The following is a 16,148-nucleotide window of genomic DNA, read 5'->3' as shown; positions in this document are numbered from 1 at the left end:
CGCCCGGTTTTAGGAAATCTTCACAGACTGTGGGCAAGGAAAGAGGCCAATTCCAGATCTGCAACAGTCCAGGGAACGCTTTGAATCAGGCGGGAATAGACGGGCCTGGTCTAAATGGTAGGTGCCGACAGGATAGGAAATGCTAAGCGGCGAGACCTGGGTCTGAATTTGGGGGACCGTTTGTCGTATGACCGCATTTCCTGGGGGGCCTTTCGGTGCCCTCCCTCTTACTGTTCAATGATTGTTACACGATGGCGCTGGATGCCATTCTCCTCTTCTTTATTCCTATGCACTACCCTCTTTCATCCCTTAAATAATGATTCTGTCCCTCATGCACCCCCGACCCCAGACTGCCAAACCCGATCTCAAGATCCTCTCTCTCTCCCTCCCTCTCCCTTCTCCTGGGTCTGCCTGTCTCTTCTGGTCCCGCCCAATTACACTGATTGTACCAGGGCAACATGTGATCATGAAAGGGCAGAAGTAAACTGCAGAGAATGTGGGTTCCACGATGCACAGCAGAGGGTCAACTTCAGCAGATTGCAGACCCTGCCCTCGGAGAGACAGACACATCCGGGGCCATTTTGGTTAAGTGGCCGAGAGGCACCCTGAGAGTTAGGCTGAGGCTGTGTGCACTTACTCACCCGTTTGCTAGAGGAAGCCTGCTGCTGGAGGCAGGATGGGTGGCGCTCCCGGGGCCATGGAAGCTGGTTGTGAGGAGGCCTCCTCTGCTGTGAGCTGCCCACCCTTGACCTTGCCCTTCAAAGGCCTGTTAGTTGATCAAAAGGTACAGCCTGCATTCCCACTCATCCTCCCCTTGGCCTGTCTACACACCCATGAGAGTGGCGGCTCCAAGGAATTTCTCTCCTCACCAGGTCCAGTAAGCACACTTCCCCGTCCTTCTAGCAGCGGTTCTCAACCTGTGGGTCGCGACCCCTTTGGCGGTCGAACGACCCTTTCACAGGGGTCGCCTAAGACCATCCTGCATATCAGATATTTACATTACGATTCATAACAGTAGCAACATTACAGTTATGAAGTAGCAACGAAAATAATTTTATGGTTGGGTCACAACATGAGGAACTGTATTTAAAGGGCCAGAAGGTTGGAACCACTGTTCTAAAGGATAAGGGTTTCTTGCGTGGAAGCCTTGGGAGTTAGTGTTTATTGCTGGCTTTCTCCGTGTGCCTTAGTATGTTCTTTGCTCTCAGACTCCGTAATCAGACAGGCTGGCTCTGAACCTACTGCTCACTAATATTTGGCAAGTTAACCCTTTAAAAATTATTATTATTTTATTGTTGAGAGTATTACAGACGTCCCCCATTTCTTCCTCTTTAGCCCCCTCCACCCAGCTCCAGGCCTTCACCACACTATTGCCTGTGTCCATAGTTATTTGGTTAATCTCTTCTCACCCCAGTACCCTTCCTTCCCTCTGAGGTTCTGCAGTCTGTTCTATGTCTCTGGATCTATTTGTTTGTCAGTTTATTTTGTTCATTAGATTCCACATATAATTAAGATTATGTAATAGTTGTCTTTCTCTGATGGTATTATTTCGCTTAGCACAATACTCTCCAGGTCCCTTCATGCTGTCTCAAAGGGTAAGAGATCCTTCTTTTTTTACAGCTGCATAGTATTCCATTGTGTAATGTACTACAGTTTTTTTTAAAAGTCTTCCAGCAGTTTATTAGAAAGAATGTAGACATTAAAAAAAAATCCCCACTGTCAAGAACATAAATTGAGGTTTTCAGCCTTGGTACACGCTGGATCAAAAAAAGAGAAAGAAATAAAAAACCCAATAGTGTATTAATAACATTTTTTCGCTCATTTGCCATCCTGACAGTGCAAATACAAATTTGGTCTAAATATACAGACTCTCAAGCAACAATGTACAGCCTTTCTTTGTCCTCCATGCTAAGACATGCAAAAGTTTAAGGGTCAAACAATGCCAAATGTACAGGCTTCAAAAACCATCTAAGTTAGGGCATTCACTAGTTTTAGCTAAGACACATTTGGAACACTGACAAGTGATCACTTATGTACAATAATGTGAAGTAAATTTTTTGAAAAATAAAACTAGTGGAACAATCCTGAAGAATATACCAGAGGAACAACAGGTTACCAGTTTAAGGTATCAATCAATGTGTTTCAGCCAGGTTGAGTCCGTGTTCTAAAATCGAAAACTTAGTTATCTATAAGAATAAAAGTGTAATACGCTAATTAGACCGGACAGCTGAACGACCTTCCGGATGTCTTTCCCGACCACCTTTTGGATGAAGCCGGGGCTGTGAGGGCTGAAGCCCTTGCATGAATTTTGTGCATCGGGCCTCTAGTCTTTCCATAATCCAAGAGCTTCCTATCATGTCAGTATGTTATGAAGTAAAGGAGACTTAAGTGAAATGTTTTTATTTATCACAACTGCTGTATCAATTGCCTAGGACCTCAACAGCATCATGGAAGTCTGGAAAATGTTCATGCATAAGGTTATTGCCTTAGCTGACTTAAAATTGCTCCATACAATGGTACATATCACCCGAAGTGAAGCCTTTAAGAAAATAAACAGGATGAAACATGGGTTAAAGGAGGCAAATGCAGCATCTGCCTCTAGAGCTGTCAACTCAGGGATTCTCTCAATGATGAAATCTTGCAGAGGAGTTATTTTTCTTTCTCAAATTCCAGGGAGGACAACATTCCTTATTCCAGATCTGGCATTTTTCATCATCACTGTCTTGTGAATCATCATCTGCTTCATCTACTTCTGGTAAATCTACGTCCTCATCACCACCCATGTTGTTCATCATCTCAGAGAAACGATCAAAATTAGACATGTCTTCATCGAATCATCTTCCCAGTCTTTCCAATTATTGAAGTCCACACTAAGCCAATTAAGCTTTGCCCTTTCTTTTGTTAATCTTGGCCATGACTGGCCAGATTCTCCTTTTCGTAAACAACATAAAATTGATCTGTCCGTTCTTTAATGCTTGGAACCATTTGGATCAATACAGTGAAAAAGATCAATTTCATTTAAATATTTAAAATGATCACTTCCTCCAAGACAACTGAATGTAAGTTTGGATTTTTCAAAATTTATATGAGCATCTTTTACTGTCTTCAACACAAAATTCAACAAAGACACAGTCCCTTAGATCGTACCACTTTGCCGAAGCAGCTGCCTCGCCATTTTTCAGAAGGTTGGAAACAGGTCCAGGGACAGCAGAAATTTCAGGTCTTTGGCTGAGGAGAAACGTTTGCCATTGGTGTCTGGTGGTCGCCTCTGCTTTGAGAGATTCTGTACCGCAGTTTTTTATCCACTCGTCTGCTGATGGGCACTTGGGCTGCTTCCAGATCTTAGCTATTGTAAATGATGCTACCATGAACATAGGGGTACATATCTTCTTTTGAATTAGTGTTCCGGGTTTCTTCAAATAAATTTTCAGAAGTGGAATCACTGGGTCATAGGCAGCTTCATTTGAATTTTTTTGAAGTAGCTCCATATTGCTTTCCACTGAGGTTGCACCAATCTGCATTCCTACCAACAGTGTACAAGGGTACCCTTTTCTCCACATCCTCACCAAAACTTGTTTGTATATTTATTGATGATAGCCATTCTGACAGGTGTGAGGTGATATCTCATTGGGTTTTTAATTCAATCTGATGATTAGTGACATTGATCATCTTTCCATATGTCTACTGGCCATCTATATGTCCTCTTTGGAGAACTGTTCCACGGATTTTGGGTTGCTGTGTTCTCATTTTCATTTCTTTCAAGGTATTTTTTATTTCTTCCTTTATCTCATTGTTAACCCATTCATTGTTTAATAAGATGTTATTTAGCATCCATGTCTTTATGTGTTTTTCAGTTTTCTTCTTGTGATTGATTTCAAGTTTCATGGTGCTATGTTCAGAGAAGATGCTTGATATAGCTTCAACCTTCTTAATTTATTGAGGCCTGTTTTATTTCTTAAAATGTGGTCTATCCTAGAAAATATTCCATGTGCCCTTGTAATGAATGTACACTCTGCTGCATTGGGGTGAAGTGCTCTGAAGACACCAATTAAATCCATCTGATCTAATGTGTGATTTAAGGCCACCATATCTGTGTTAATTTTCTGTCTGGATGATCTATCCATTGATGTCCATGGGGTGTTACAGTTCCCTACTCTAACTGCATTACTGTCAATCTATCCTTTTATACCCATCAAGATTTGCTTTACATTTTTCATGCTCTTATGTTGGGTGCATACATGTTTACAAGGGTTATATCCTTTTTTTGGATTAATCCTTTTTTCATTATGTAGTGTCCTTCTTTGTCTCTTACTATAGCCTTGGTGTTAAAGTCAGATATAAATATGGCTACCCCAGCTTTTTCTTCCTTTCCATTTGCATGAAATATCTTTTTTCCCATCCCTTTATGTTTATTCTGTGTGTGTCTTTCATTCTGAGGTGGGTCTCTTGAAGACAGCATATACATGGGTCTTGTTTTCTTATCCATTCAGCTGCCCTATATCTTTTGATTGGAGCCATTTACATTCAGCTCAGCTGGCATGGCTCAGTGGTTGAGCGTCAACCTATGAACCAGGAGTGTCAATTCCTGGTCAAGACATACAGAGTGCTAAATATGTGTCTAATAAAGAGTTGGCTTTCCCAAGGGTTAAAATATGAGAGACCTTTGAAAACTGTGTAGTGCTAACTAAAAGATGAAGTAATCTCCTACTCCAGTGATGGCGAACCTATGACACATGTGTCAGAGGTGACACGCAAACTCATTTTTTTGGTGATGTTTCTTTATTAAATGGCATTTAAGTATATAAAATAAATATCAAAAATATAAGTCTTTGTTTTACTATGGTTGCAAATATCAAAAAATTTCTATATGTGACACGGCACCAGAGTTAAGTTAGGGTTTTTCAAAATGCTGACACGCCGAGCTCAAAAGGTTTGCCATCACTGCCCTACTCCAGACTAACTCATTGTCTGGATTCATGGTTAGTCTCTGGATGGGCACAGATTGCTTCTGCCTAAAGCCCAGGCCATTGTTTCTGCCGGAACTTTCTCCCTAAAGGAGGCCAACTTCCTTCTTTAAACTCTACATGATGAATGAGTGGAAATAGGCCGAGAAATGGTTCTGTCAGTTACTGGAGCAGAGATGTTGGTTTAGCTCCATTAATCCATCATCCATTTTGGTTGGAAATCTGACAAAACATAAGAAAGCATGGCAATGTCTTGATCAAAACGCTAAGCAGAAAGGTCTGCTACTGTCTGTCACTCATGCTATCAGGGCCGACACAATGTAGTTCTCATTAACCAATTATATCCTAAGAGTTAGACACGTGCAGGTGTGAGCATCAATGTTATTATGAGAAACGAAACGTTATACACCTAACATTGAGTGGTGCTTTTCTCAAGTAAAGTTAGAGCTTACTAAATGCACATTATGTGACTTACACCTTTACACACATCATTTCATTTGCTCATCATGTAAGTCCTAGAAAGTAGCACTTTTGCCGAAACCGGTTTGGCTCAGTAGATAGAGCGTCGGCCTGCGGACTGAAAGGTCCCGGGTTCGATTCCGGTCAAGGGCATGTACCTGGGTTGCGAGCACATCCCCGGTGGGGGATGTGCAGGAGGCAGCTGATCGATGTTTCTCTCTCATCGATGTTTCTAACTCTCTATCTCTCTCCCTTCCTCTCTGTAAAAAATCAATAAAATATATTAAAAAAAAAGAAAGTAGCACTTTTATTCCCATTTTAAAGGGGAATAGAAGTTAAATATATTAATTTACTTGTCCATGGTCACAGTGCTAAGAAGTTACAGAATCGGGATTTATATCCAGGCCCCTGAACGTGAGAGCTAGTGTTTTTCCATTATGTGGTACTGGTTCTTTGGAGAACGCAGAAGTAGAGATAACAGCTGGAGTCCAAGGTTCTGGTAACATTAGTTTTTTTCTATTGATAAAGAAACAAGGAGGGGAGAGGAGGAAAGAGTCTACAACTGAGCTTTAAGCTGGGATTAGTGGGAGTGGATCTTGCACCATTTTAACTGCAGCATGTTTTACTGGGTGGGAACGAAAGGTAGGAAATAAGATGTCTGCTTTGAGATGGGGGTGGAAGGTCCTGTACTTTCACCCACTCATTCAAGTGAGAGATAAAATATAATCAGTCAGGAGAGGGCATGGATAAAGGAAACTGAGACACATATCTGGCAAACACAAAAGAGATAAAGGGGCCAAGACCCAGAGGATTACAAAAAAGGGGACGCAGCGCTCATTGCCAAGCTGGAGTTATTTCTGGTCAGAAAGATACCAAAGTTCTTCCCTGGCCCTTCTTCCTTCGTCTTGGAAATGGGAAGCTCTGGGGGTCACTCATGCTCACGCCACTCCCTTCATGACTCCCTGTGTCTGTAGATCCATCCTTTTAAGGAAGGAGGCCCTAGCTGATATGTCTCATGGTTTATGCATAACCCAGTTCGTTTCATGTTTTGTGGTGTACACTTTTGCTTGTAAGTTGCATTTTTGAAACCCCCATTGTAACTATTTCTGGGGATGGGAGATTCCTTTATAACCAGACCAGCTGGCTGCTCTCTGGCTGCCTGCTAAAGTAGATCGGAAGACAAGGCAGTAGAAGACCTGCGCAGAGAGGGCAAGGGAAGAACATTGAGAAGATTCGTGTCTGGGGATTTTTAGTCTCCAATCCTCCTTCATCTCTTTCTGTCCCTAAGCAAGCAACCTTGGACAGCCTTCTCCGAGTCTTCTCCAGCTGCCTTATAAAATGTTAAACTTCCAATGGTATGATTTCGCACATTCCCATTACTTCTATTCTTAGAAATAAAAAAAAGCTATGGCACCAAAGGGATCTTTTTTTCTCCCTTATGTTCATTTTAAGTTTAATGGTTTTCATAACTCTTTAAACTGGTCTTTCCCTCCCACTAGCATAGTAAAATAAAGTTTGTGTTCATAGTTGCTTAGAAGTTAATTAGATACGTTTAAGAATGGACTTAATGTAGCAAACTTTAACTTAACAACTGAAATAGCCACCACAATAATGATGACACTGAGTATAATCAATGAACTAATTAATCTATCTTAATTATTGGTAGGAACACTTCTGGTTGTTAGAATTTCCAGGCAAGAGCATGATTCTAGAAATTCCTGGTTAGTAGCACCCTTTGTTGACCCAGTTCAAGTAGATGAGTCCAGGAGAAATGGTGGATGCTGAGTTTCCATCTCTGCTCCCAAAGGCAAATTTGTTACTATTTCCCTAATTCCTTCCAATCCTGTCTTTCACATTTCCTCTCTTCCCCTCCTGCCCCCTCCCCAACACTCCAAGTAAGGCATTTAGACTGCTCCATTTGAGAATGGGGGTTGGATGGAGGATAGGAACCAATCACCAATTGTCTTAATTCTAATTAATTGTCATTACAGGAGTTTTATTAAATAGGTGCTCAAAAAGTGTTTGTTGAATGAATAACTAATTGGTCTCAAGAAGGCAAGAAGCCCTGGCTGATGTGGCTCGGTTGGTTGAGTGTCGTTCCATACACCAAGAGGTCACCGGTTCAACTCTCAGTCAGGTTACATGCCCGGGTTGGAAGCTCAATCCCCAATAGGGGACATGCAGGAAGTAGCTGATCGATGTTTTTCTCTCACATCCATGTTTCTCTCTCCCTCTCTTTCCCTCTCCCTTCCTCTCTAAAAGAATCAATAAAAACATACTAAAAATAATATACAGTGGAGTAAAGACATTCTATTCAATAAATGGTGTTGGGAAAATTGGACAGATACATGCAAAAAAAAGAAACCACCTCCTTACACCATATAAAAGAATAAACTCAAAATGGACTAAAGAAATAAATGTAAGGCCCGAAATCATAAAACTCCTAGAAGAAAACATAGGCAGTAAACTCTCTGACGTTTGCTAATAGTAATATTTTCCTTGTATAGCTCCTTGGGCAGGCAAATAAATAAATAAATAAATAGGACTACATCAAACTAAAAAGTTTTTGCACAGTAAAGGAAACGATCAGCAAAACAAAAAGACATCCTACTGACTGGGAGAAGATATTCACCAACGATATATCCGATAAGGAGTTAATATCCAAAATTTATAAAGAACTCATGCAACTCTTTAACCCTAAAAGAACCAAACACTCCAATTAAAAAATGGGCATAGGGCTTGAACAAACATTTCTCCAAAGAGAATATACAGATGGCCATAGACGTGTGAAAAGATGCTCAATATCACTAATCATCAGAGAGATGCGAATTAAAACCACACCTGTCAGAATGGCTATCATCACTAAATCTACAAACAACAAGTATTGGTGAGGATGTGGAGAAAAGGGAATCCTCATGCACTGTTGGTGGGAATCCAAACTGGTGCAGCCACTATGGAAAGCAGTATGGAAGTTAAAAAAGAAAAGAAAAGAAAAAAGAATAACCTTACAACTCAGCAATTCCCCTTCTCGGTATTTATATGAAGAAATCCAAAACACTAATTTGAAAAGATATATGCACCCCTATGTTCATTAGGGCACTATTTGCACTAGCCAAGATATGGAAGCTACCTAAGTGCCCATCAGTAGACAATTGAATAAAGAAGATGTGGTACAGTCCTGGCCCGGTGGTTCAGTTGGTTGGAGCATCGTCTTATATTCCAAAATGCTGTGTATTTGAATACTGGTCAGGGCACATACCTAGGATGCAGATTCAATCCCCAGTCAGGGTGTGTACAAGAGGCAACCAATCAGTGTTTCTCTCTCACATCAATGTGAATATTTCTTTCTTTCTCTCTCTCTCTCTCTCTCTCTCTCTCTCTCTCTCTCTCTCTCTAAATCAATATACATATCCTTGGGTGAGGATTAAAAAAGAAGAAGCTGTGATACTTATATACAGTGGAATATTATTTGGCCATAAAAGAGAATGAAATCTTACCATTTGCAACAACTTCTATGGACTTAGAGGATATTATGCTAAGTGAAAGAAGTCAGACAGAGAAAAACAAATACCATATGATTTTGCTTATATGTGGAATCTAACAAACAAAGTAAACAAATAAAACAGAAATGAACTCATAGATACAGAAAGCAAACTGATAGTTGCTAGATAAGAGGGAGTTGGAGGGTTGGGTGAAAAAGGTGATGGCATTACGAAGTCCAAATTGGTAGTTATAAAATAGTCATGGGGATGCAAATTACAGCACATGGAATTTGGTCAATAACATTATAATAACTATGTATGGTGCCAGGTAAGACTAGACTTATCTGGTGAATCACTTCGTAAATTATATGAATGTCTAACCACCATTCTGTACACCTGAAACAAATCCTATATAATAGAAGCCTAATATGCTAAGTGTACAGTTGTCTGGTCAGCCATTCAACCAATCAAAGCGTAATATGCTAATGATATGCTAAGGCCACTCAACCGCTTGCTATGACACACACTGACCACCAGGGGGCAGATGCTCCGACCAGTAGGTTAGCTTGCTGCTAGGGTCGGGCCTATCAGGATTGAGCGAGATGGGCCGGACATGCCCTGGAGCCCTCCCGTGGTCCCTCCCAGGCTGGCCAACCTCCTGCATCCCTCCCTGGCTCTGATTGTGCACCAGTGGGGTTCCTCAGCCTGGCCTGGACCTCTCGCAGTCCGGGACCTCTTAGGGGATGTTGGAGAGCCAGTTTCAGCCTGATCCCGCAGGCCAGGCCGAGGGACCCCACTGGTGCACGAATTCATGCACTGGGCCTCTAGAATAAAATAATATTGAGTGTCAACTATAATTGACAAATTTAAAAATATTTATAACTTGTCTCACTTAACATCACCAAGCAGTGACTTGAACTTCTTAGACAGCCAGACAACAAAATATATAAATAACCATAAAAAGGATCAGCATTTGATCCCAATAAATCTTAGGTAGCTATAGTATAGACTAGCCCAGTGGTCGGCAAACGCATTAGTCAACAGAGACAAATATCAACAGTACAATGATTGAAATTTCTTTTGAGAGCCAAATTTTTTAAACTTAAAACTATATAGGTAGGTACATTGTTATTAACTTAATTAGGGTACTCCTAAGCTGGCCTTTGCTAAAAACGTCCTCAATCTGATTGAGGTACGTTCGCTGAGACTGACCCCTTCCAACTCTCCCATCCACATTCGTCTTGTATACTTGTTTCAGATAGATGAGTGTGGATGGGAGAGTTGGAAGGGGTCGACCTCAGGGAACGTACCTCAAAGCAATGTACCTCCCCCGCACTGCAAATCCCATAGACCACCTGCGCCGCATCTCCCATCGCCAGACCGACCGATACCCACCACTTCTTCTAACGCCACTTCTTCAAAATAGACTCGCCTAGGCAGAAAACCGACTTCTGCGCATGGGCCACGAAGTTTCAATCGCACTGTACGTGTGTGCCCGCACGTGGTATTTTGTGGAAGAGCCACACTCAAGGGGCCAAAGAGCCGCATGTGGCTCGCGAGCCGCGGTTTGCCAACCACTGGACTAGCCAATGATATACTAATGACATACTAACAAGTCTAGATTTAAAAAACTAAAAGAGCTGCATGGAAAATACCCCACACTAGCCTAAATTCCTTTGTCAAAATGGTGCCTAATTCTAGCTTAAAGGATTTCATTTTGGGTGAAAATGAAGGTGCTGTGGTTGTCACTCAGCACAGGATTGGATAATTGCCGCTGAAACAGAGTCAAGTGTACCAGAGCATCCAACATAGTTGATAGCAGGAGCAGAAAATAAAGGATGATGGAGGAGACATCAGACCTTTACTTTTAAAATTATGTCATTAGATTCTGGGACCACTGAACTCACCAAATTATGTTCACAAAGATTGTACAGCCATTTATTTGTACATAGTGTGTTGGAGAAAGCCTATTCAAATGCATGGGGATGGAGTCATCATAACAGACCAACATAAGACAAACGAATCCAACAATAATGAAATGGAGTAGTAAATGGTTAAAGGGCAAAGCCATGTGTGCCTTAAGAAGAGGAGCCAGCACAAATGTGATGGTTGGGAAATGTTTCCAATTATCACCTTGGTGACTGTAGTGGTTATGCGTCCATTAGGCAAGTAGCTTGAGGAACTGAAATTGCTTTACATGATATTACCAATTTATACAATATTCCTTTAGAATCATCCCCATATTTATCATTTCTGTTGCTTCTTTTTCTTTTTGCATCTTCAGCCCGTCAATGGGATGATTTCCTTTTTTTCCCCTGAAGAACCAACTTTTTTCTCCTAAGATCAGAAAAAGTGATAGAAATAGACAGCACACCCGCTGGTGTGGCTCAGTGGTTGGTCACGGTTCAGTTCCCTGTCAGGGTACATGCTTGGGTTGTGGGCTTGATCCCCAGTAGGGGGCGTGCAAGAGGTAGCCGATCAATGATTCTCTCTCATCATTGATGTTTCTATCTCTCCCTCTCCCTTCCTCTCTCTGAAATCAATTGAAAAAGAAAAGAAATAAACAGCATAAAGTTTTAAAAAGAGGCAAAACTGCTTTTATTTTTAGATGGTCTGATTGTATATGTAGAAAATTCTAAGGAATCTAAAAAAATACCCTGCTGGAATTAATAAGATCATTTAGAAAATCATGGAATATGAAGTCAGTATACAAATATCAATTGTGTCTGTATACATTAGCAGTAAAAAATTGGAGAATAAAATGTAAAAATATTATAATGGTATCAAAAACATCAAACACTTAGGAGTAAATTTAATAAAAGTGCAAAATGTCTACACTGAGAAGTATAAAACATTGTTGAGAGAAATTAAAGGAGGCATTGCAGGCAAGTGTCTCCCGAAACGCCTCGCTCAGCCCAGGGGCTCTTTCCTCTGGCCCACGCGAGAGCATTGCAACGCTTCAAGGGACAGCTCAGGTCTCCCCTGCACTTCCCTGGCCCCACCCTCCGCAGACAGCCTTGCTCAGAACCCACAAACAATCCAGGCTGCAGGGCGTGACCGCTTGACTTCCCTGCCCTCCTGTCTGCACATTTACCTCCCTCTGCCTGTTTCTGGGAATCAGTTCCCTCCCGTCACTGAGGCTGGTCACAGCTCCTTCCATAACTACACTCTTGGTTTCGTTTCTCCTGTATTAGTCCCTTAATTGTTTGTTTCCTTCTAAAACAATGCATTGAGCTCCTACTATGCACATGCTGTTATGCCCAATGCTGGGAATGTAGCTGTGACCATGGAGATGGTCAAGGAGCTCCCATTCGAACGAGAAGAATCTTCTTTACTGGATTTCCAATGTCTTTCAAGTGCCTCCATCATCACAACCTAAAACCGCATTCAGTGCTCTCCCTCTTGAAAAAGAAAAAAATTGTGGCACATCCACACAATGGAGTTCTGTTCAGCAACAAAAATGAACAAACTACAGATACGCACAACATAAATGCATTTCAAAAGCATTATCCTAAGTTAAAGGAGCCGGCACAAAGGGCTATGACTGTATGACTCCATATATATGGAATACGAGGAAAGGCAGAATTACAGTGATGGAACTCAGATCTGTGGTTGCCAAGGGGCAGGGAATGGGGTGGGGAAGGGGGTTAGCTCTCAAGAGGCAGGAGGAACTTTTGGGGTGATGGAAACGTTCTCTATCTTGACTGCAGTGGTCATTGTGGAAACTTAGCGAACTGTGTACCCTGAGTGGGTGAACTCTATTGTATGTAAATTACTCCTCACTAGAGACGCTTAAAAACGCAACCTCATGAGGAGAGGCATTATTATTCCTATATTACAGGTGGGGAAATTGAGCTCAGAGAGGTGATATTAACCTGCCTAAGTTCATGCAGCAAGTGAGTGGCAAAGACAGAGTTTGAACCTCCATGTGTTTTTAAAAAAATCTTTATTGTGGAAAGTATTACATATGTCCCTTTTCCCCCATCGACCCCTGCTAGCCTGCCCCTGCCCTGAACCTTCATATGTTTTCAATGCAAAAAGCCATGTTCTTTCTGTTACACAAAGAACTTAAAAACGACGTGTGTGTATTTAGGTATCATGCAGGCATCATCTGCTTCTTCAACGAGTGTGGAAGCTCTTCGAAGGCCAGGCTTCATCCGTACCCCTTCCCAGGTCTAGCTTAGACCCGAGCTTGCCACCACTGTGTGCAGGGACTTGGCATGGGCTACAGGTGGGCCCGAGGTACGGAGCCCCCACCTCTGAGCATCTGGAGCTCCTGGAGCTCAGCGAGTTGCCCGTGTTTATCCCCGGGTCTGTGCAAACATCACCACTTTCCATTCTGTGAATAAGATTAGGAAGCACTGACTGACATAGCAAGTGCTGTGGAATTCAAATGTGAGAGAGGGGACTCTGCTGAATGCTCTGGGTCCGTGGTCGGCAAACCTTGGCTCGCGAGCCACATGCGGCTCTTTGGCCCCTTGAGTGTGGCTCTTCCACAAAATACCACGTGCGGGCGTGCACGTACAGTGCGATTGAAACTTCGTGGCCCATGCGCAGAAGTCGGTATTTTGTGGAAGAGCCACATTTAAGGGGCCAAAGAGCCGCGGTTTGCCGAGCCGCAGTTTGCCGACCACTGCTCTGGCTCAAGGACCCATGGGGAGGAGCTGGCTGCAAGAGAGAAAGGGAAGGATGTAGGACGGATTGGAGTGAGATGAGATGGCTACGTGTTCGGGGACAGGGCGCAGAGCCCCCAGGCTGGAGCTGGGTTTGTGGGGTCGTGTCTGATAGGGAGATGGATGCTTTTCTGGTGCGCGCCTGGCATTGGGCTCAGTGGCGTGGGAGTGAGCCCTGGGACAGAGCCCCCTGTTCAGATCTCACACAGCACGCACTGTATGTTTGTAGGAGAGGGTAGGGAAGGAAACGCGTGTGTGTAAGAACATGCTACTCTTGGGCTTTGCGGCTGAGGGTATTGCTGGATGTCGGGAAGGGTCAGTCTCCAGCGAAGCCTGGCTTTCCTTTCACAGGCATTTGTTCCCGGCCCCTGGCCGTCTCCCCTGGTGTGTGGGGGGGCACATCCGCGGGGACAGTTCCTGTTTCCCTGCCTTTGCAGGCCCTTGCCTTCCTGAACGTGATATGATTGTTTCTCTGGGCACAGTGCAAAGATGCCAGTGGAGAACGGAAGTCTCTCATGCCTCAGCAATTTTTTTAAAGCAAAAAAGAAAAGGCTATTTAACCTGGGAAACCTGGCCCTGAAGCCCCGTCTCCCGGGTGCGGGAGAGGAGACACTGTACAGGGCCCACCAGTCACCCCAGGGCCAGATGCCCAACGTGGGAGCCACCTGACTCCCACCAGCAGCTAAGCAGCGACAGTTACCCTAAGTTCCTTCTTGCTCTCAAACTGCCCTATTCATGCTGTTCCCCTGGGGGTCTTGGGACTTGGCAGTAGAGGGCTTTATCCTCTGCCTCCCCTCTTTCCACATCCTCACCCCCTTTTAACATTCATTCACTTGCTCATCAAATATTTCTCGAGTCTCCACTATGTGTGCACTGTGCTAAATATTGAAAATACAGCATCGCTTAAAAGAGACGCCATCCTGTGCCTCGTGCGCTGATAGATTGATGAAAAGATGCTCCAATGTGTGCAGGTATCGCTGTACCAGGCACGGAAAGACAGAAAATACGGAAACAGAGAAATGACAACACGGAGGAGCGTAGGTTAAATGCCACTATCCCGGCAGAGTGTCTCTGGCCAGATCTGGAGTAGATGGGCTCTGGAGTCCTGGGGTCCCCCGGGGGCATAGCTCTTTTCCTTCCCCCTTCGACCCCCTCCCCCTGCTGGTATCACATCTGCTGCGTGCAAATTAGCAGACTGAGTTCCTTGAGAGTAGGGTGGTCTTGGCCAACTTCTACTCTACATCTCTTCTGGCCCTAGCACCGCTTCCGAGACACAGTGAGCTGTCAGACATTTGTTGAATTGCAAACAATTGTGAAGCCCGAGCTCAGGTTCTGTGCAGACTGAGGCTGTTAAGGGAAGCGGCAGGGGAAAGAAACCCCGTGGCTCTCAGGTAGCCTGCGTGGTGACGTGGAGAGCAGCTGCCTTGCTGGGACTTCAGGGGTGAGTGGGGAGGACTGGGGTCTGCTGGGGACTAGAAGCCCCTGATACCTGATCTCAGCCCGGGCGCGTAGGAAGACCAGAGTCAGGGTGTCTTCTCTGATGATTCCTTTTAAAGAAACTCACCGTGGCCTCAGTAAAACCAATGAGCTAGACACCGAAGGGGGAGGAAACATTTTATTTTACCTATAAACGTCGCTAGCATTTAATACTATGAAAATGCTATATAATGTGGTTTTCATATGCCCATTTTATTTATTAAAAATTTTAATCCTACTCAAAGATATGTTTATTGATTGTTAGAGAGAGAGGAAGGGAGAGAGAGAAACATCTATGTGAGATAGAAACATTGGTCGGTTGCCTCCCATATGTGCCCTGACCGGGAATCAAATCCATCACCTTCTGGTGTACCAGACGATGCTCCAACCAACTGAGCCAGCTGTCCAGAGCATATGCCCGTTTTAAAGATGAGAAGATTCAGAGGGGAAAAGTAACTAAATGAGCTTAGTAAATAGTGATTCAAATTCAAGTGTGAGTGTAAAGCCTGCTCTCCATCGTAGTCACTCAATTCTGTCATTATTTATTGAGCATCTAATAAGTACAAATCTCTGTGCTAGAGTATTAAAAACTTAAAAAGGTATGGGGCATGGGTCTTATATTTCAAGAGGCTATCATCTAGAGTTGAGTTTGGGGTGGGTGAGTTAGTAGGTGCAAGATAACTGAGATAAATTCAAGACAATGAACAGTCCTGTACAGACACACAGGTTTGTCTGTATGAAAATATAGTGAACAAATGATTAATTGCAACTGGGAAGGCAGGAGAAAGTTCCTCAGAGGAGACAGACATTAAAGAAAGGTAGGGTTCTGAGTTTAAGAAGGAAATCTTATGTTTGTTTCTAGCCCTACCCATTGTTTAGTCCTGGGCAAACTACACACTATTGGCATTCTTAGGTGTGGCAAGGATTGGAATACAGCTATATTTGGCAATATAAAGGGTGTCTCAAAATTCACGCAAGAAGTAATTTTGATAGAAAACACAGGTTTATAATTAAAAATTGTAAATTTTTTTATTGATTCATAAAGTATACAGTATAGGGTTATGTATGGAATAGCATGTCGGATAAATGGCCTC

General features: G+C 43.1%; 1 pseudogene; it reads right to left on the bottom strand.

Annotated features, from left to right (window-relative positions):
• Nucleotides 1-2,591: 2,591 nt before the first annotated feature.
• LOC102429734 lies at nucleotides 2,592-10,278 on the bottom strand (annotated as a pseudogene).
• Nucleotides 10,279-16,148: the final 5,870 nt, after the last annotated feature.

This window comes from Myotis lucifugus, unplaced genomic scaffold (assembly GCF_000147115.1).
Source record: "Myotis lucifugus unplaced genomic scaffold, Myoluc2.0 scaffold_279, whole genome shotgun sequence".
In the NCBI taxonomy this organism is placed as follows: domain Eukaryota; kingdom Metazoa; phylum Chordata; class Mammalia; order Chiroptera; family Vespertilionidae; genus Myotis; species Myotis lucifugus.
The sequence above is the reverse complement of the archived record's forward strand: the minus strand, read 5'-3'. Positions and strand labels throughout refer to the sequence as shown.